At 37.3% G+C, this 21,112-nt stretch overlaps 1 pseudogene; it reads left to right on the top strand.

Moving 5' to 3' along the window:
• LOC127207674 (mortality factor 4-like protein 1) overlaps window positions 1-17,722 on the top strand; it is a 39,149-nt pseudogene extending 21,427 nt beyond the window's left edge.
• Window positions 17,723-21,112: the final 3,390 nt, after the last annotated feature.

Here is a 21,112-nt window from a genome sequence, read left to right as displayed (position 1 = left end):
TCAATAGTTTATAGTTTTGGTGTTTTCATGGGTGATTAAAGGTTTATTGGCTAACAAGGAGATCATGCTTGATGCCCAAAATCGTTCCAAAGGCTACAGAATAATTACAATTCAAAGCACACTGTTCCAGAATTACAAAGATGGGCGCTTCTTAACATGCCACATGCCACAGCTCAGCAGTATATTTATAGGGCGATTTTTGTTACTGCTTCTCCCCTCATTGCTACAATTATTAAACTGGCCTGTTGCACATTTGAATTGCTGATCCACTTGGCCTAGGAGAGCACCCTTCTTCCTTTCAAGTCACAAAGACGTTCAATGGTGATACACTTAGAGGCTCACCTTCTGTCCTACTATAGTTAAAGGACCTTGCTGTGTTGTTCATGGGGATTCATAAAAATGTGTTTCTAAGAGGAGGGAAATTAGAGAACGCTATTAGAGCTTAGGCTTTCCTCCACACCTTTGAACGCTTTATCTTCAGTCACAGTGGGGCTGGTTTCTGACCATCTACAGGCTAAATGCTAAGCAGTGACTCTCTTGGGAAAAGAGTTGGAAAGATGAGGTCTTTCACACTTCTCTAGTGCCACCCCATGAACTTCCTCTCTCTGGGACTGGATCTCACTTCCTATGGCTCCACATTGTTATTTTTAGCAGAAAGTACAATCCTCAGGGCGAGAGGAACTGGAGGAAGCATCCTATGCCATCTGTTCCTCAGTGGCACCCGGAGTCGTGCCCCCTAGGATCAGCTGATGACTTTGTTAGAGGTTAATGCCTTCACGATTCTTTCTCAAAGCATTCTACTTCTGAGTGGTAGCACAGTGGTAACAGCACTAAGGACTTCAAGGAATTCCATGGCCATTGTCTGAGATAATGATTGTAGTTATCTCTATAGTAGGCCTGCATTACCACCACTGGATTTAGGATAAAGAAATGGAGTTCCTCGGGATTTATGATATATTCTAGTTCCTGTGGTTGCAGCTTTTGAGACATAAAAGAAGATAAAAGCACATCTCTTTTTTGATAATTAGAAAACTGTCTTCTATAAAACATGGACAGCCAGGAGCTTTATAAGATTGTGTTTCTCAAGTTCTTAACCAAGTCTCAGCATGAAATAATTAGCACATGAATATAAATATTCATATCTTCAGATCTTTATATTTTGCCTGAATATTCAGTTTAGTGTCAAGAAGAGAGTCTCCAGACAGAAATCAAATACTCTCCCCAAGGAATCTGTGAAGTGTTCTCTGAATTAGCAAGGAGTTTCCTTCTTAGAATTTCATTGGTGGTCACTATAATTGTGTGTTGAAATATGTATCATGTGTCTTCACTCAATACATACTTACAACTGCCATATTGATTATTCTTCCTATGATATCATGATCGAAGGACACACTAGCCAGTAGAGATAAAATAGCTGTTGTGTTCACAGAACTATTAGAGGAGAGGGTGAGACTTCAGCCCTTATGGGACTGGCTTCTAGGTATCTTCTACTTTGTCACCCCAACAGAACACAATTTGTGTATTTATTTTTCAGGAAATTCATGATTTATTCTGCCTAAGTGTTGTTAGCCTACCATCCCCACAAATATGCGTACTTTTCACTTTGGTTTTTTATTTCTGGTTATTTTCATGATAGTCTGAATACAGAAATGTGTTTTAACTTAGGTGTGAAACTTGGGAATACCACTAGATTATCTCCTTTTCAAAAGCTTAAGAGAAATGTAATTTTAAAAAAACAATATAAGAAAAGAGAAAAAATAAAACATTTTGCCTGCTGGCATCTAACGTAAATGGCACATCAGCTTTCAAACATGGTATAGGGCAGATTAGATTTAAAAGGTTTAGCCATTAGGAATTTTTTCCTCTTCCGGTAATATGGTCAATTGAAACTATTTAAATATTTTAATAGAAGTTTTTTTTTATTAGAATTCTTTTTAGACTGCTCTTTATTAGTTAGGCTCTAACTAATAAAGATAATTATAAAATACTTTAGGGTCCCTTTTAAGGAAATGAGAGTTGAGTAGGGCAAGTTGCATAAATCCCTTCCTTGCTGAAAATAAAAAAGCAGGATTTCGACTGTCCAATAAAAATTAACTGTCAAAGTGCAATGCAATCATAGAAGTAAACGTTTAGAACAGTAAGTCCACATCTATCTCACAGGTTGTGTGCTCAGTATTTTCTGAGCATAAAATGTCACAGCTTGTCTTGGGCATAGAGCAGATGAAAGCAACATGGCCTCTGTGCAAGTGAGAAATAAAAGGCCATAAGGTCACACTCATCTAAGTAAAATGCAATTAATGTGGACTTTGCACACGGGACCTCATAGAACTTAGAAACAGATGTCTCTGTTTTACAGCCCTCCTTTGAAAAAGGAAAATGGTCATGCAATCAATTATATCCACAGAAATTAGTCAACATGACTGTACATCCTTAATCAGATTTTCTCTTTTTGGAGGATATTAAATGATGCATTCACATATTCAGAATATTTTACTCTTAAATACTATAACAAATGAAATTAAATATCAGACACTATCTAAAGAGGGCTCTGAGCCCCGTAGTATTATAAGTATGATTTCTCTATGATAAATATATTTCACCTCTAAAATGAATTACAGTAACCTATTAACCACTTAAGGTACAGTATTAGGTTTGGCTCCCAGAGTGTGAATATATTGGGAATGTTTTTTGAAAGGGACAAAGATGAAAGTACATATTCTGGAGAGAACTAACAGGCATCGGAAAAAGTGATAACCAGTTATTAGTTAATACTGGAATTGTTGCCATACACGGGGAGTGAAGATACATGGTAGTGTTGACCCAGATTTCTCAACAACTGGACAGCTTAGGCACTAATCATTTCTTCTGCGATAACTGAGGTCCCTGTAGGTGAGCTCTCCTGACAACCAGATGTATTTGTGAGTTAAGGATCCTTTTGTAGCTAAAGCCTGTCAAATGCTTCATCAATATAATGAGGACCAACTGGTGTATCTCACTATCAAAAACATAGAACTTCAAGGTGCTGTCTTTAAGGAATTTCATCAAAGTATTCCTTCTCCATGCCTAGCTCCTTACAGAGCTCTAAAAAGGAGACACAGAGATCAGGGGATGCAGCAGTGTTCCCTAGGACATGAGCATGTTCTGAGGATCTTAAAGTGTTTTAACATGCATCTCAGGTCTAGCAGTAACAAATCAAAACCAAAAAATATCAAAATGTCTTTACACCATGAGGAAGCTGATGTCAAGGTGGGAAAGGGCGTAAGTAGTAAATTTCAAATTAGATAAAAATAAGTTAAATGTTATATAAAATAAAACACACACAGAGAGGGAAGAGAGTAACCACGTGGATTGTTGCTCTTTATTTTTGTTTGTCTTTCTGCAATTTGGAGTTCATGTTTTAAGTTTTGATGCAAAGCATCTTCATGTGAGTCTGCATTCAGCCATTCTTTTTTTTTTTTTCCCCAATGCTCAGATTGTGCTCTTACTCATTACAGCCAAAATCTGCCCCAATTAAAAAAAAATGACTCTGAAGTTTCACAGTTGTGTTGGAAACACATTTTTAAATTTCCCTATTTCAATGATGCAGTCCACTTCAACACAGACAATTTAAGCAGGTATGACAGGTGAGAAAGACAGAGATTCTTGCACAGAGGCCTTGATGACTTCCATTCAACTCTTAGATTCAAAGAAGTAAAAGAGAACTGACTCCAATGTGTTGGTCTGCACAAGCTACTTGGCGTGTACACAGCAGCATGCATGCATAAGTATGCATTTATGTGCAGGTACACTCAAGCACTTCCATACACACACACCTCAGAAATAAATGCAAAATAGCTATGAAAATTTGTCCCAGTAGTTTGTCTCTGAATACAAGGCTGGCATAAAAATATATACGATATATAAGTCTTCTATACAGTGAGGAATAAATATAGAGAGATAAATATACATACAAAAGATGATTACACAGTCCTGATGGTGGCTGCATGTAACTTATAGAGTTGGTACAAAGCAATAGAGATGATTAAGGAGTGTTCTGTCTGGCTATTATGACAAACTAGCTAAATAAGCCTTTGTTATTTTCCAAAAGATTTTTTTATTATTTTATTATTGGTGCTTTGCCCACAAATATGTCTGTGTGAGGGTATCTGCGGCCCTGGAAATGGAGTTAGACAATTGTGACCTGCCATGTGGGCACTAGGAATTGAATTTGGGTCCTCTGAAAGAGGAGCCAGTGCTCTTAAATATTGAGCCATCTCTCCAGTCCCTAAGACTAATACCTTTAAGGTTACTAAAGGGTTTATTTCAATCAATATAGTTAATAGTCAATTATAGTCAAACTCCCCAAAGTGTGAGTGTAGTATATTAGTTTGTTAGGGCTTCCAAAATTAAATGCCACAGATTGGAGTAGCTTCAACAACAGGAATTTTTTCCCTCACAGTTCTGAAGTCAAGAAATAGAAAATCAGGGATCAGCAACAGGGTTCTTTTTCCTGTGTGAACAATGAAGGAAGTGTCTTTTCTCATCTTTCTCTTTGGCTTACAGGTGGAAGCTCTTATTCTGTCTCCTCATTTGGCCTCTGTGTGTGATGCCCTTCGTGCCTCTGCGTTTAAGTTGCTTTTTCTTATAATGATGCTTGAATCTTCTTCTAAGGAAACCATTCAGCCTAGTCACTCTAATAGCCTCATTATAACTGAATCACTGGTCTCAAAGCTGTATTTCCATTATGAGCATATATGGAGTTCTGGGGCTTAGGAATTTAGGGAAGAGAAAACAAGTTAGCCAAACTCACGCATAGGTACAATGAATGAGCTGGGCTGTACATCATAGATCCGGAATCTGAGGAACCCAAGAAAAGCATATGTAAGAGTGATCTGGGTGGCTTTACGACATTTGGTGAGATTAAGAACAATCGTTTTCTGCAGTACACAAAAATTAGTGTTTATGCTCTCTTTCCTGCTTATTTCTACATCAGAGAAACAGAGCTGAGGTCCCAGCTCCCACACCAGGCTTCTCAGGCATCTTGTAAATGCCTATGGATCTGATACACTCTTCTGACCTCTATGGACACACACACATGTGCGCACGCACATACACAGACAGAGAGAGAGAGAAAGAGAGAGAAAGAGAAAGACAGAGACAGAGACACAGAGAGAGAGACAGAGACACAGAGACAGAGACAGAGACACAGAGAGAGAGACAGAGACACAGAGACAGAGACACAGAGAGAGAGACAGACATAGAGAGAAAGAGACTATGGCACCTGTTTTGTTTGTTTGTTTGTTTGTTTGTTTGTTTTGTTGGAAAGTGTAGGAATAGTAACTTAAGAAACTGCCTTATAATACTCCAGAAACTTCATATCTTCTAGCTTATAGATAACTTCGGAGCTCTTAATGATTATTGCGTGTACCTTGTACATTTAAGAAAATTTTATTGCTTTATTTTTCTTGGTTTTTCCAATGATGTTAGGTTCTTTTCTTTCTACATCATGTGTTCTCACCATTTTAAAAACATGTAATAGCCTTGAGTGGGTGGTCAGCAGTTAAGAAAGGGAGTGTTCGATTCAATATAGTCAAAATAGATGAATAAAGTATTCCCACAATAAACTGACTGCACAGGAGCAAACAATATGAGTCAAAATTGGCCGGAGTACAAAACAGAGTGACAGAAGATATTAAGAAAGCTGCACATTCTAGAAGAGTTCTGACATGGCTATGAATGCTTATGACTGAACAATTTGGGGGGAAGCTTCCCTAAATAGATGCTATTTGACACTGTGAAAGGACATTGTAGAAACAGTGACAAGAGGAGGTATAATGAAGAACATTGTTTCGAAACATGTGCATGAGCACAGGTGGAGAGGACTTCAGAGATGACCCAAAGTTCAAAGGTCATCCCTCTGAGCAGAGGAAGAAGAATAGCTGAGCATGGACATGTTGGGCCCAGTGGAGGCATACTCTGGATATAAAGTTTCTAAGAAGTTTTACTACTTCATTCAACTTTGTTACTAAGTCTAACTTGTAAATGCCTAATCCATGCATGGATAAATGAGCCAGGAGCCAAGTAGGGTTTTGGGCCCTTAATATGGTGTTTGTTTTAGAACACAAAATGTGACAATCATTGTGATTTCTCTACTTAAAATTTATATTTGTCTACTTTCCTTAATTCTGTCTTTGGATGCAATGTGCATATAAGATGCCATCTGACTGAAAATTCAGCTTGACCTCTGTTAAGTGCTGCAGTGTGTGAAGCAGAAAGCCATGAGAGATATAAATGGAATGAGACAAGTAGAAGTTAAGGAGTCAATTTATCTGTCATTCCATCCCATTCTACAGTGAGCTGTATTATTTCAGTTTCAAAACTAATGATTAAGTTACACTCACTACATGGTGTAGTTATGAAAAAGGCCAGTTTAGAGCCACAGTGAAACAGGGTAATTGCTTTCTTACCTTGTATCCTTCGATGAATTTTTTAAAATTAATTAAGCTCTGTGACTTTATTCTTTTATTGTAAACTAGGGACAACCTCATAGCTAGCACTATTGAACCAATTACATGAAAATTGTAGCTACAGAGCAGAAAATGTGGCACGCCATGCTGTTCAAGAGAAAGTAGCTTTTATGACTTCTTAATAGCACATGGGTGCACAGGAGCTTGCCTAGGACAGAATAGAAAATGTGATGAGCACAGAAGTTGAGCAATAGGAGAGACAGACAGACAGACAGAGACAGTAATATTTTTCATCATCACTTACCTCTGAAACTGATAGCCTATGCCATTTCTGTTTTGTGATTCTATAGGTTGACTTCACTCATCTTGAAGTCTTATGCCTTTCATGATATTTTAGTCCAAAGTGGGCTGAGGTTATATGAAGAGAATTGGTGACCATGTTTCTGGGATGTCAAGAGAGTATGTAAAATTAAGTATCTCCAGATGCAAATGACCAGTCTTAGTAGCTTGAGCCTCATAGAGTGTGATACACCTTCTAAGAGAGGCATTTCCACCACAACATCCAGAGAGACCAAACGAAACCAGGAAGTCTTTCTTATTCACATGCAAAGAAAGTATCTGTGTTCCTGGATCTTCTCTCTCTCTCTCTCTCTCTCTCTCTCTCTCTCTCTCTCTCTCTCTCTCTCTCTCTCTCTCTCTCTCTCTCCCTCCCTCTCTCTCTCTCTCTCTCTCTCTGTGTGTGTGTGTGTGTGTGTGTGTCTTTCTCTCCAACAACTTCTCTCTCTCTAAATCAGTGATCAGTGGTTCTCAACCTTCCTAATACTGCAACCTTTTATTATAGTTCCTTGTGTTCTGGTGATCCCCCCAACCATAAAATTGTTTTTGTTGCCACTTTTAAACTGTAATTAATTTGCTACTTTTATGAAACATAATGTAAATATCTTTGCTTTACAATGGTCTTGGGTGACCCCCTATGAAAGAGTTATCAGATACCCCAAAGGGATTATGACTGAGAATTGTTGCAAATGACTCAACAGACAGGGAATAATACCTGATAATCTGTTGAAGGGCTGAGTCAAGACAGGCAAGTTGTGTCTGCCTTGCTGCTGTAGTTTCTGGGAAGACCAACCTCTAAACTATAAACCATTGAAGAAACCAACTTTACTTTTGGATGGAAAGTGAAAATTTGCATTGTGTTTGAACAGGGAGGGTGACCATGACGATTAGACAGATGCAACATTAGCTGTTTTTGTTCTCTGGAAGAGGAACCTGAATCATAAGAATCTTACAGGGCAGCCAAGGTCAGTTTATTGAATGAATGAAATTGTCATTTAATACTGGTCCTTAAATCCAAATTTAGTTCAAAAATCAAGACACCATGCAAATGAGCTTTTTTAAAAAACCATTCCTGGCCTTGTCTTATATATAGCTCCTAGTGAGCAATAAAGGAGATATCTCAACATTAATCTCTCAGCCTTCTACACCTGTTCTGTGTTTACTTATGACCTCACTTTCTATTCCTGTGCCCTTGATGCTCCTTATGTTATCCTGCTTCATTGACTATAGACTGGAAAGATGAGCACTTTACTCTATGTATGAGGCTTATTTATGGTTTCTATCACTGTGAAAAAACACCATGACTATAAAAAGTCAGGAAAGAATGGTTTGTTTCATCTTACAATTCCATAATATAGTCCATTACTGAGGGAAGTTAAGGCAGGGATTCAAGGCAGGAACTTGGAGACCTGAAATGAAGTAGAAGCCATAAAGGAGTGGAGCTTACTGGCCTTTTCCTTTTGGCTTTCTCAGCCTGCTTTCTTCACTACCCAAGTGCACCTGCCCAAAAGTGGAACTTCCCACATCAATCACCAATCAATAAACTTACAGACTTGTGTACAAGCCAAACTTATTGAGGCATTTTCTCAATTAAGTTTCCTTCTTACTAGATGGCCCTATTTTGTATCAAATTGACAAAATATATAAAAAAGTATTAAACAAATCACATAGATTATACTTACAAAAATGTTTGAACCTATATATATTTGATATATAATGAGCATCAAATATTTTCTAGATAATGTTGCTGTGAATAGAGCGGTACTATTCAAATTTCTCAGAAATTAAATGTACAACACTGTCTCTTCCTCCCTTCTCTATCCTTCAATGCCATTTCCTCCGTGTGAACCAATTGGCCCAGGCTACTTCATGATTGTGTAAACCAGGCACTACTTTCATTGTTTATTTATCTTCAGTAGCTCCATGCTGCACTTGAAATAGCTCCCTTGCTATTCACGACTTTGCACCTTTCTCTGCCTCAGGCAGTCACACACAGTTGTGCAAGTTTCAAACTACTCAAAGACACATCTAGTTAAAAAAAAAAAAAAAAAAAAAAAAGGGCAGCTTATCAAAATGGAGCTCAGCATCATAATATTATGGCTTCCCAGCAGATGGTGGCAGCAGGATCTGGTCTGACTAAAATCCTTAGGTTTCTGTGACAGATAGAGATGAAGTCTTGAGGAGAAACAAAACCTAGCTTATGGAAAGACACCATGTAGCCACTTGGTGGCCAAAGTTTTGAGGTGGATCCTCATCTGTTTTCACCTAAATATATGTAAGGTTCTTTTTTTCAATTTACTATACATCAGTGGTTCTCAGCCTGTGGATTGGGACCCCTTTAAGGATCAAGCCTTTCACAGGGATCACCGAAAACATTTGGAAAAAAAATTTATTGTGGTTCCTACCAACACCAAAATTAGAGTTATGGAGTAGCAGCAAGTATAGTTTTATGGCTAGGGAGTCAGCACAACATAAAGAACTGTATGAAAGGACAGCAGTTTGAGGAAGGTTAAGAACTATTATTCTGCATACTCTAATTGAGTGATTTATCAGACTTTCACTGCTGTAGCTGTCACCCTTCTAGCTAATGTGTCCTTGCTCTCTCCCTCTATTATCGACTTCTCTGAGTTACAACTTTCTAGCTACCTCTTGGCCATCTTCATCAGGATCTTAGGTAAAATTCAAACTCAGTGACTTCACAGTTCATTTCACAATCTCCATGTCAGAAACGGAACACAGGTGTCAATGTTTAAAGGCAGCTAACTCTTTTACATACCAGCATGTGTGTAGTAAAGTTCAGTTTTGTTATAGAGGCGTGTACATCGGGATGCCAGAGGAGTACATATTTGTGGGATCCCCTGTGTCTTCCATCCATGGAAACATGGAAGTGCTGTCCCCAAACTGAGAGCATTGTTGGTTCTCAATCCTTAGTGCTCTGTCTTCACCAGCTTAATATTTTTAGACGCTGTGAAGACAACTCAGGATTGGCCCCTACCTGCTGGAGGCAGTGACTAGTTCAAAGAAGTGATGCTTCACATTTTTGATAGTTTCTAGGCCACTTAATTAGAACACCTAGAGGTTAGACTAGAATTCTTACAACCCTTTACTCATATTGTAGCAATTGTTACTGTGATGCCTAATTTTTTAAATGTGTTCTCTCTTCTTTGCACTATCCTACTATGCATTTTATATCTTTCAACTGCATATTTTAATATTTTAATAAAGCAATTTTGTAAGATGCTGCCATTGTATCAATTATTACATACTTTTGACACAGCTAGCAGGTGTGTTGATATAAAGTACTGATCTAACTTGGCAGTCCTGTGTACTTTACTTTCACACATTCTTATTACCTGCTGGATTGAATTCAGGTGTTTCTCATGATTCAGCTTTGTTGCTTCCTGCTTATCTGAACACACCTTCCAAGCACCCCTTCTGTGTGTTCTGGACCCTGCATCTTCTCACGGAGGATCCATTGGGGCTAACCCTTGCTCAATGTCTTCTTCTGCCACTACACTAAGACCTGCATGGGAGCCCAGTGTGCGGCACAGTCGTTTATGTCTTCTTTATGCCTGGAACATATCTTTGACTACACTACCTGTGCAACACATTTGGAATGAATGAAATATGAGAGCAGAACTATGTGGCTAGAGAGGTCACACTGAGTTAGTTTTTGAAGGAAGGGCTACTGTTAATAAACTGGAAAAAAAAAAAAAAACCTGAAATCTTCCATGGTGAAAAAAAAGTAAACATCTAAAACAGGATGCCAGGAATGCAAAGCAGGAATGAGCAATGGATTTGTTGAAGCCAGGGGAAGTAGTCAGGGCAGAAGCCAAATGGGGAAGTTCTTCTCTTGTCTCTTATATTTTGATAATTTTTCCTTTGCTTCTGTTTTCTTTTCCATGCCTGTATAAGAATTCTTTCAATTTTTATTTCTCTAAGGGCAGCACTCAACATTCTGCAGTACACATGAACTGCCTCCATTATTTAAATTCAGACAGATCTGTATTTTTTTTACAGTCCATGTTTCCTTTTATTTTATTTTGTAGTCATAGACACACACTCATGGGAAAAATATGAGCCAGCAATGCAACCTGTTTTCTTTGGGGAGGTTTGTAGACTATTTTCAACATTTCCATCGATCCAAAGCTCCTAGCTCTTTGGCAAATTAAATGTTTATATTTTTCATTATTGCACTAAAATATTTAATAGTTTATAATAATAGGGAATTAAAGATAAATATTGTATAAATGAAAAAGAGAATTATCCCATCAGCTGTTAAGTTCTGCTGTTTTCTATTCAAGTTAGCGTTCTGTTGGGGGGATGGGTTCATTGGATTTGGAGATAGTCTCATGTAGCTCAGACTGGCCTTGAGCTCCTGGTTCTTTATTTTCAACTTTCTAAGTGATGTAATTACTGACTTCCTCTACAAGAGGCTTCAAAGTATCTGTAAAACTACTCAATGGAAAAAGAGGCCTTTACTTTAAAATGGAACAAGGGGTGTATGAGAGGGATTGGATGAAGGAAAGGGAAGGGAGGAATAATATCATCTCAGAAAGAAAAGGAGAGATTTTACCTTATACATATGATTAAAGTGAGAGCTTCTAAGCGTTCCTAAGGAACTGCTTCCCATAGACTGTCACCTCCTATGTCCTGTATCTCATCTGCAAGTGCTTTCTCCATCTTCTTGCCCAGAAACATGACAGTTCCTTAAGATGCCACCTTCTTTGGACATTCTGCTTGTATTCAGAAAACATATTTTTTTCAGAAAACATTTTTTCTCTTGATCATAAGTCAGCTACTCTGGTTTAAAAGTTTGCATAGTTGAGGCTCATTCTAATCACATGTACCACTTTTAGCAACCACAAACCAGTTATACTGTTCTCTCTCTCTCTCTCTCTCTCTCTCTCTCTCTCTCTCTCTCTCTCTCTCTCTCTCTCTCTCTCTCTTCCTGCTCCCCCCTCCATGTGTGTGTGTGTGCGTGCGCGCGCGCGCGCACGCACACACATATGCACAGAAATGTGCATGTGAATGCAGTTCTTGTGAAAAAAGGAAGAGGATGTCATACCTCCTGGATCCAGCTGTATGCTGCCCAGTGTAGATGGTGGGACTAGACCTGGTTCTTCTGTACAGAACAGTAAGGGCTTTTAATTGCTGAACCATCTCTTCAAGCCCTGTTATCAAACATTAATTAAGTCCTCCTCTTTAAACAGGTATGTTGACAGACCTTTCTCTGCCTTTTGAGCCTATATATTATACTGGGACACTATTAGAGCCTCTGATACCTAGACTATACTATTAGAGACTTTCTTTTTTTTTTTTTTTTTTTTTTTTTTTTTTTGAATTTTATTTTATTTTCTTATTTTATTTTTTTTATTAATTTATTCTTGTTACATCTCAATGTTTATCCCATCCCTTGTATCCTCCCATTCCTCCCCCCCCCCATTTTCCCATTATTCCCCTCCCCTATGACTGTTCCTGAGGGGGATTACGTCCCCCTATATATTCTCATAGGGTATCAAGTCTCTTCTTGGCTACTTGCTGTCCTTCCTCTGAGTGCCACCAGGTCTCCCCCTCCAGGGGACATGGTCAAATGTGAGGCACCAGAGTATGTGAGAAAGTCGTATCACACTCTCCACTCAACTGTGGAGAATATTCTGACCATTGGCTAGATCTGGGAAGGGGTTTAAAGTTTACCTCCTGTATTGTCCTTGGCTGGTGCCTTAGTTTGAGCGGGACCCCTGGGCCCAAATCTGCCTATCATATTGCTCTACTTGTAGATTTCTAGGACCCTCTGGATCCTATTATTTTGCTGTTCTCCCATGCGTCTCTCATTTAGAGTCCCAATAGGATGCCTTCCCCTCTGTCCCAGTTTCCTGGTAAGTGAAGGCTTTTGTGGGACATGCCCCTTGGGCTAGTATGCAGATATAAGTGAGTATATACCATTTGATTCTTTCTGCTTCTGGGTTAACTCACTCATTATGATCATTTCTAGCTCAATCCATTTATCCACAAATTTCGGGAATTCCTTGTTTTTAATAGCTGAGTAGTATCTCCTGCACCGTTAACTGTCATTTCCACAGTGACAACTGTCCTAACAGCATAAGTGATCTATTCCATCAAAACAGAAGTAAAGAGTCTCATTATCTTTTTTGCCAAATTGCTTTCCCAAGAGCCATAAAACAATGCTTGTTTAAACTCACCAAGAGCTCTGTTAATCCCATTTTATCTACCTGCCCATCCACCTGTTTTTCCCTCTTTATTAGTTCAACTTAAATTCCGTGGTGTGTTGTTTCAAACATTCTTCTTTATTCTAACCTAAGGCACTTTCTCCATGGTTATTCCTCAGCTTATCCATATGTGGTACACATTTTCTTTCCTTTATTTTCTTTTCTTTGTATAACCCCTCCATGGCTGAATTGAGCTATCCCCTTCTCAATATTTGGATTAAAGTTATAAATAATTTTATACTGTCATTTGTACAGACTTTATGTATCATAAATATCGCACATTCAACCACAAACGGACCTCCAGCATTGCAGTTTCTCCATGCACGTTCCAAACACCTGTTCATCTCACATGAACCTATAGAACAAAACTCTCATTCCCTTCAAGGCCTAATTTCACCAAGTTTTGCATCGTAACAGAAAAAAAAAATGGTTGACTTTGTATTACAAAAGCATTACCATCAAACGACAGCACACTCAACCAAATCATCTTCACATTGATTTCTCCTACCTCTCCTTGTGGCACATTTGTCAAGGTTTGATTTGGATTCCCTCTTCTTCAGGCTCTATATGCTTTCCTCTGAGCAAGCCCTACAAAACTCATGACATCAGTAAAAATTATGTCAGATCCTGGATAAATTATGCCTTCTAAATCCTGGAGCTCCGTCTTCAATTGTCATTAAGACATCTTGATAGCGAATTCATGCTTTATCTTCCCTCGCATTCTGGCCTTCTTACATTAGTTTGGCATCATTTAGTAGGGTCACATTCAGCTGTGTTCTATACACGGGGAAGAATGAAGTTCTTCCTCTTAGTGACCACTATGTCACAGCTCAGACACAGTTAGCTGGCTTTGTCCTTGTTTCATTCCTAGTAATTTCTTCATTAACTCATTTCTGTCCAGCTCCATCACTCTCTCTATTCAAGGTTGTTATCACTCACCTAGAGTACACACTCAGACCACTATATTTTGGGGTTTCATATCTGAGGGGTTAACCAACAGCATCCTTAAAAATACTTATAAAAAATGAAAATAACAATATAGTAAAAAGTAATGCAAATAAAAATAGTGTATAACTACATTATAGTAGAAATTATAAGCCATCTAGATATCATCTAAAACATAAAGGAGGATGAACGTACAATTATACAAATATTAAACCATTTCATATTAAGTATATGAGCATCTGTAGATTTCAGTTTCTTCTGGAAAGTCCTGAAACAAATTGTAAATGACTACCAAGGGGCATCTAGCTTCTCTGCTATAGTACATATCCTATCTTGTCTTCCATGTGTATTTTTAAATTTTTCAGTATAGCCCAGTATGCAGTGTTAACTATCGGGATGAATAGCTCCTCATGGGAGACTTGACAATCTATAAACACAATTAACGGGCTTGACTGAGTACATGGGGACACTTGTTAGCATCAAATAAGTAGAAACTGGCATCAAATAAGATCCCTGAAATAATGAACTATCTGATTCAGATGCCAGTAGTGCGAAGGTGAGCAAAACCTTCAGTAACTTTCCATGTAGCTAAGCCCCGAATAGTCTAACTGTACTCTCCAAGGCATTGGAAGTAGGTCATCCACCCCTTTGCTTGCTCTAGAGTCCTCCCAAACACGTTTCCATGCACTATAATTTCTACTATCTTAGTATATTTGTACATGCATTCTGCATCTAGAAAATCATCATTTATTTTTAAACGACTGACTGTATGTTATTTTTCCTGGGGAAACTCTGCATAAATTCTTCACTAGGATAATTCTCCAGAGCCAGTTTATATACCCATAGAGATTTTATGTGATTTTTTATAATTTGACTCTCACTAGGAGGGAAAGCACAAGTATTGCTTTCAAGTGGCTACTCAGTAACCAATGCGAGCTTGCCTTGCAGCTCCTCGTTGTCATGTGTTGTGTTTATTTTTTTCAAACAGGCATTTATGCACTTATTTAAGGATGTGGAATTTTAGTCAAAATTGCCACGGACCAGCTCAGTCGGGGAATGGTCCTTGGGTATGGGGTTCTTGAAGCGTTGGTGGACAGAAGATAAGGTGGTGACAAACAGAGACAAAACTCAAGAGAAAGTTCTGCATCTGCACGTATTTTACAGCCAACCAGTCTAGCATTATATACATTTCTTCATCTGTAACAGGGGTGTTTGTGGGGGTTACAGTTTCCACAGAGCAGTCTCACAGAAGTCAGTGAGGACCCAAACATACACAGTACAGATACAGAATGTGAGGTTATTGTGTTGTCATTTTTTAAATTATAGCTTTGAATGAAACGATACAAAATACATAGCAGAAAGATGTCATCTCTCCCAAGTTACAGGCTTGATATCAATATGCATGCGCTTTCTTTGTCCAGGGCCAACGTCCTCTCCCTAATGAAACTTGTGCCCAACACCTGTGTGCCAGGACGTTTCTCCATTCATCTCGTTCCTTCTACCTGGAGTCTTTTGAAATACCATATTTCCTTGTAGGCCATAGTTTAACTTATTAACGAATGATTGATTTCTAGTCATGTCTCTTTTAATAAGTGGAAGTAAAGCAGAACTACCTCGGCCACGGGCAGTCCTTGGCTGCAGTCCGTGTTAGCAACGTTTTGTAGCAACATGCATACCTGAAAAACGGTTCTGAACTGGGAGTGAAGCTTAAGAAATAAAGTTTTAAGAAATAGGATAGCAGGAAATAGCGCCCAGCAATGAGAGTTTTGAGACTGCAGTTTCTGCTGGTGGGAACATCGACCCCAGTCCAAGAGACTCTCCTCTCTTCGGGGATCTTAGCCTAAAAGGGGGAGTCTTAGTCTAAGGCCTGTGTTATTTTTGTCACACAGATTCTACTGGAGAGGGGTGACACAAAATCACTCCTGGGTAGAGTAGAGTGCATTATATAGATTGCATGGAGTAAGGCTGCTGCTCACTGCTTGGATTGGAGGCAGCTCAGAACATTCTCATCTTGGATAGAGCATATGGGTTGCCACGGCCCTGAGGAAAAGACATCATAATGACAGGGGATGGTAACTGAGGCTCAGAGACAGGCTTGCTCCATTCACATGGGAAATGTCAATGCTATCTTTTAACCTCAGGTGCATGACACACTCTAGATACTATGAATTCCACATTGACACTATTAATATCATACAAGCAGCTTTCATCAGTGCCTGAAATAATTGGTTTCAACAATGTCACCAAGTAACACTTTTGTGTTTCTACACGAATCTAATATTATTCTTCCACGTCATCAGTCTTCGTACGTAGACTGCAGTCATCTTCTGTATTTCAAATCATAATTTTTTTTTCTGATCCAAATAGCATTTTTAGTGTATTCATTTTCTCTTTGGCATGGCTGGTGTCTGCTTCAGCATAATGCATCAATATATGCTCCCAACATTTGGATGTTTAATAATTCATGGAAACACTAATATTAAAAGCAGTGCTTTGAAAAACATAAACTTCTTTTTCTATTTCCCCCGGTAAATGATTTAGTCCAGTTAAAGGTCATGATAATGAGGCCTGTGTAGCATATATTTTGAGAATCTTTAATAATGAAATAAATATTATATACATATATGAATTGGAAAACATGCTAACAGGTTGTTTTTTCTCGTGGTTTGCTTTTCCCTACCACAGAATAAAAATTGAAAATTTATCTATCTGAGAAATGTTTTAAATTTTTTTAGCCATCTCTTTAACTTGGCTCTTCCAGGACAACATGTTAAAAGCAAAGGGAAGGTACAGGATTGTTTCAGTGTCTGTTATTTAGAAATACAGCCTCTAAATTCAAACATCTAAGACATGTAAGTAGCTATTAAAATATCCTCAGCATATAAATTGGTGTAAAAATACAGAATTTTGCTTCTTAAACTATGTTCATTTCCTACTTTCTAAATATTAATTCCAGTTATTTAGTATGACAGGCTTAGTATGTTTGCTAATGTTACTCAATCTATAAAATGTGAAATGCTAGACTCTATGTTTAAATATTTTTGCCTTTTTTTATGAGAACCTTTTATCACTGCACACTTGATTATTATCTGAAAGATGCAATTTCATAATCTTTTTAAACTGACAAACTGTACTCACTATTTGTAGGTTGAATGTGTTTGTAATTTAGGAGCTCTGTAATTGCTAAGATTATCATTATAGGGTGAGCATGACATTTAAAAAACTCATTTCCTCCTGTCTTTAGCATATAATTTTGATATATGGCTATTTTCTGAGAGTCTCTCATTGACAATTCTCAGGCCCAGGAAGTTGCATCTATTAACATATATTATGCTGTATTGTGACCCTTATTTTCACTTTATGAGTAGGAGAGAACACATACATAAAAGAAAAGCTAATTCTTAAGTGCAACCAGGAGCAGAGAAGTAAACTAAGCGTCAGATGTGTGTTTGCAGTTCCTGGCAAAGTTATCAAAAATTTCCCTAAAGCATATTGGAAAACATCCCTCATGCTAGAAAACCCTCCTTCCATCGCTCCTGCTTTCTAAACCACATCTGTTCCCCACTGATAGCTTTTTTAATGTATGCCTTTAATGTCTCCTAACAGGAAGTGGAAATTGGGCAAAGTCTGTGTTCGCCGACATTTGGGAGTCACCCTGGGAGCCAGTCAGATGATTCTGTAAAAGATTCAGGCATGCAAAGTGAAGAAGCATCTTTGGACAAGGTGTCACCCAAGACTGGGTACAGCCCCAGCATCGAAGGTTAGCACGAACATCTTGATGTGTTTTCTGATACTGGACTCTGCAAAATGAGTGCTTAATAAATAAAATATATAAGTGCCTCACTTAATTTTAAAGTTTAACAAGAAAATTGATGGCAACATAGAGAATAAAAACATGACTCAGGAATAACAGCACTACATGCTAATTCTTCTATATCTATTAAGATATCTTATATCTGATCAATATATAGTTTCAAGATTAGGCTTTGAAACTATGAATTTTACTATTATCAGGCTTTTTGTTTTCTGAAAATATAAGACTACATTTCTCTTTCTGTGTGAGTTATAAAAAGATAAAATATATTTAACTGTAGTGGCAAAATAAAACAGTATATAACAATGTCATGAGTATCTGAAATACAAAACTTGACATCATCACATTGTAAGAGGAAAGCACATAAATTTGATTTGTAAATGCTATGAAATATTAGTAGCTCATACTTAGCAATTGAACTGTAGTATATTTCTAGCAATGATAATAATTTATTTAAAAGAACAATTGTCATTTACCAGTTATGACCAGATATGTTCAGGATTTTTTCATTCTTATTCAAGTCATCCATGGTGTGGGGTTTGTGGTAGCTATTGGAACTCATAATTAATTTTGCTCAGAGGCTGACAACTGGAATATGTATAGCAAATTGTCACATTTCCACTTAACATGATGAGCAATGTTGACTAGTCTATGGAGTGTTCCACTTTATGATTTTGGGAAAGCATGATAGTCTTTGTTTGAAAGTCGTCCTATTTAAAGTCACTGTAGGTCACTCCACAGACCTTACCTAGAATGTTCTACACAATCCTGACTCAATCTCTTACACATTAAACCTTAAGAAGCAATATTTTATGATATTACAAGCTGATCCTAATTTACATATGTTCGGGCCATTATGATTCAATTTATCTTAAGTATGTAATTTAGAGTGGGCAATGGGTGTGGGAAGAGTAAAGAGAATTCGCTGTTGATGAATGAGTCATTAAACGCATACACTTTGGTACCTTCATCCCTTCATTCTAAGTCAATGTTCGTACACCCACGTTATCCTAAGTCAATTAAGCACCCACCTTTAAAACTTTCCTCCTTGGATAGTTAGCCTATGGTTAAGCTTAGTCTGCATGAGATTGAATGCATGTGACAGAAAAGAAAAATAGACCATATATACAAAGAGGAAGCTTTGGGGGATGGATCAGGTTTTGTTACTGCAGGCCTACAAAGATCTTAGCATGGAAAAGCAAAGCTGAGGCCAACTAGCTGAAGGAAGCTACGAGACAGTTCATTCTGCTCATTCCCTCTGCTCACTACTGCGTTCTCTGGCTCCCAGGCCAAGGTTTTCAGTATTATTTTGACCTAGAGATCGTGTTCTGTAGGGATATTAATTATTTGGTGTCAAGCAACACAAATTTGTTTTTTGGTCTGCCTTTTTGTAGTTCTTCAAGAATTTCATACAAGATATTTTGAAACACTGCTTTCCAATTCCTGACAGATACACCTTCCTTCCTACCCTACACACTCTGTATCTTTCTTTTTTAACTCATAAAATTCAATTTATAGCCAAATACTCTTGTATGTCTGCCTTCCCCTTGAATGTCATTGATACCTAGGTGCTAAACTCTTACAAAAAAACAAACAACAACAAAAACCACAAAACGCACCCTTCATCTCCTAGAAGCTTTCAATTAGCAATAGCTGTTCAGTTAAGATTGACACTTCTCAGGCCCAGTTCCCCTCTCCACACTAGGATTGGAGTCATTATACTTTTTTTTAATTTACAAAAACATTTGGCACACCAAGAAGTAAACATTAAAGCTGACGGAATGAAAAATGTACTAAGGATAAACATTGATAATTTTATTTTGATTAAATTTCATCTGTGCTACAAAAGAACTCAATCTTATATGTTCCTATTTTTTATAGAAATAATTTTCTTTTACTGTGAGATCTTTTAAATACTTCCTTGGTGCCCATATAGCTGCTTTCAATGTGATGACTATAGGTTATTATTCTATTTAAATATAAAGATATAAAAAGAATATGATTATATTTAATAATTAAATTAAAATATTAATTTAACTATAAAGATTCTATTTAAATATAAAAATATAAAAAGAATATGATTATATTTAATAATTAAATTAAAATATTAATTTAATAATTAAATTAAAATATTAATATTTAAGTAGCTTAGACTGATTAGTTTTGACTAATCTTGACAAAACCTACACTATCAGGGTACATTGCCAATGCCTCCTTGCTGCAAAGAGTTGTTTTATTCTAAGGTCACAAACATACTTGCCCAGGTAGTATGAAAACTTACAGGTCTAAGAATTTAGCTGGATGAGTTATTTCAATGCAGCTGTTCTCAACTCTGGGTCTCAACCCCTTAATGGGCATAATAACCCTCTCACAGGGGTCATATACCAGATATCCTGCATATGAGATATTTACATTACTATTTATAACAGTAGCAAAATTACAGCTTTGAAGTAGCAATGAAATAATTTTATGGTTGGGGGTCACCACAACATTAAGAACTATATAGGGGTCCTAGCATTAGGAAGGGTAAGAACCACTACCCTATTGTTCACAAAGTATTTAAGCATCTAAGTTATTAGCCATAAAAAATGTCACAGTTGACTCAGTACTTACTATTCTTACATAAACCTTTGTAAGTATAATAACATGATTATATGTAAGTATACTTATAACACAAGAATGATACTGGATACCTAATACAATTGGTATCTCCATCCTAGAAAGGCCAACATTTGTTGGATTAGTTCCCAACTACAGGCACTGGAGAACACAGACAGGCACTTGTTCATTGCCCTCAAATTTTATGCTTTATAATTTACTCTCAGATTCCCAGTGTGTATTGAATTTCCTTCTCCATCTACTTAGTTTGTTCCACATTCCTCACTTATGAAGTAATGTCAGGAAAATTTGAATGTTGCTGTATCCCATTCCCACATCCTCTGAGACAGACTTAATCAGCTAGTTTTAGCAATGACTCTCAAAAGACTTAACTTAACAAATTTGAGTACATAACTTGAAAAAACCTGTAAATTGATGAATTTGGACAATGATATAGAAATGAGAGAGAAACAACTACAAAAACCATTTTGTCTACATGAAATAAACACCCTTTTTTTTCCTTTGTGAAATTATAATATAAAACATTTATCCATTTCCTTCCCTCCCTTCAAACCCACCCATATATGCCTCCTTTTTCTCTTTCAAATTCATGGCCTCTTTTGTTGATAACTGTAGTTACATGCATACGTATAATATAATATACTGAACAGGCTGTGTATATATAGATGTATATTTACTACTCAGTATATTTATTATTACTACTATACATGTTTTCAGGGCTG

Source organism: Acomys russatus, chromosome 24 (assembly GCF_903995435.1).
Source record: "Acomys russatus chromosome 24, mAcoRus1.1, whole genome shotgun sequence".
Taxonomy (NCBI): Eukaryota; Metazoa; Chordata; class Mammalia; order Rodentia; family Muridae; genus Acomys; species Acomys russatus.
Note: the sequence above shows the minus strand (reverse complement) of the source record. Positions and strands in the feature narration are given on the sequence as shown.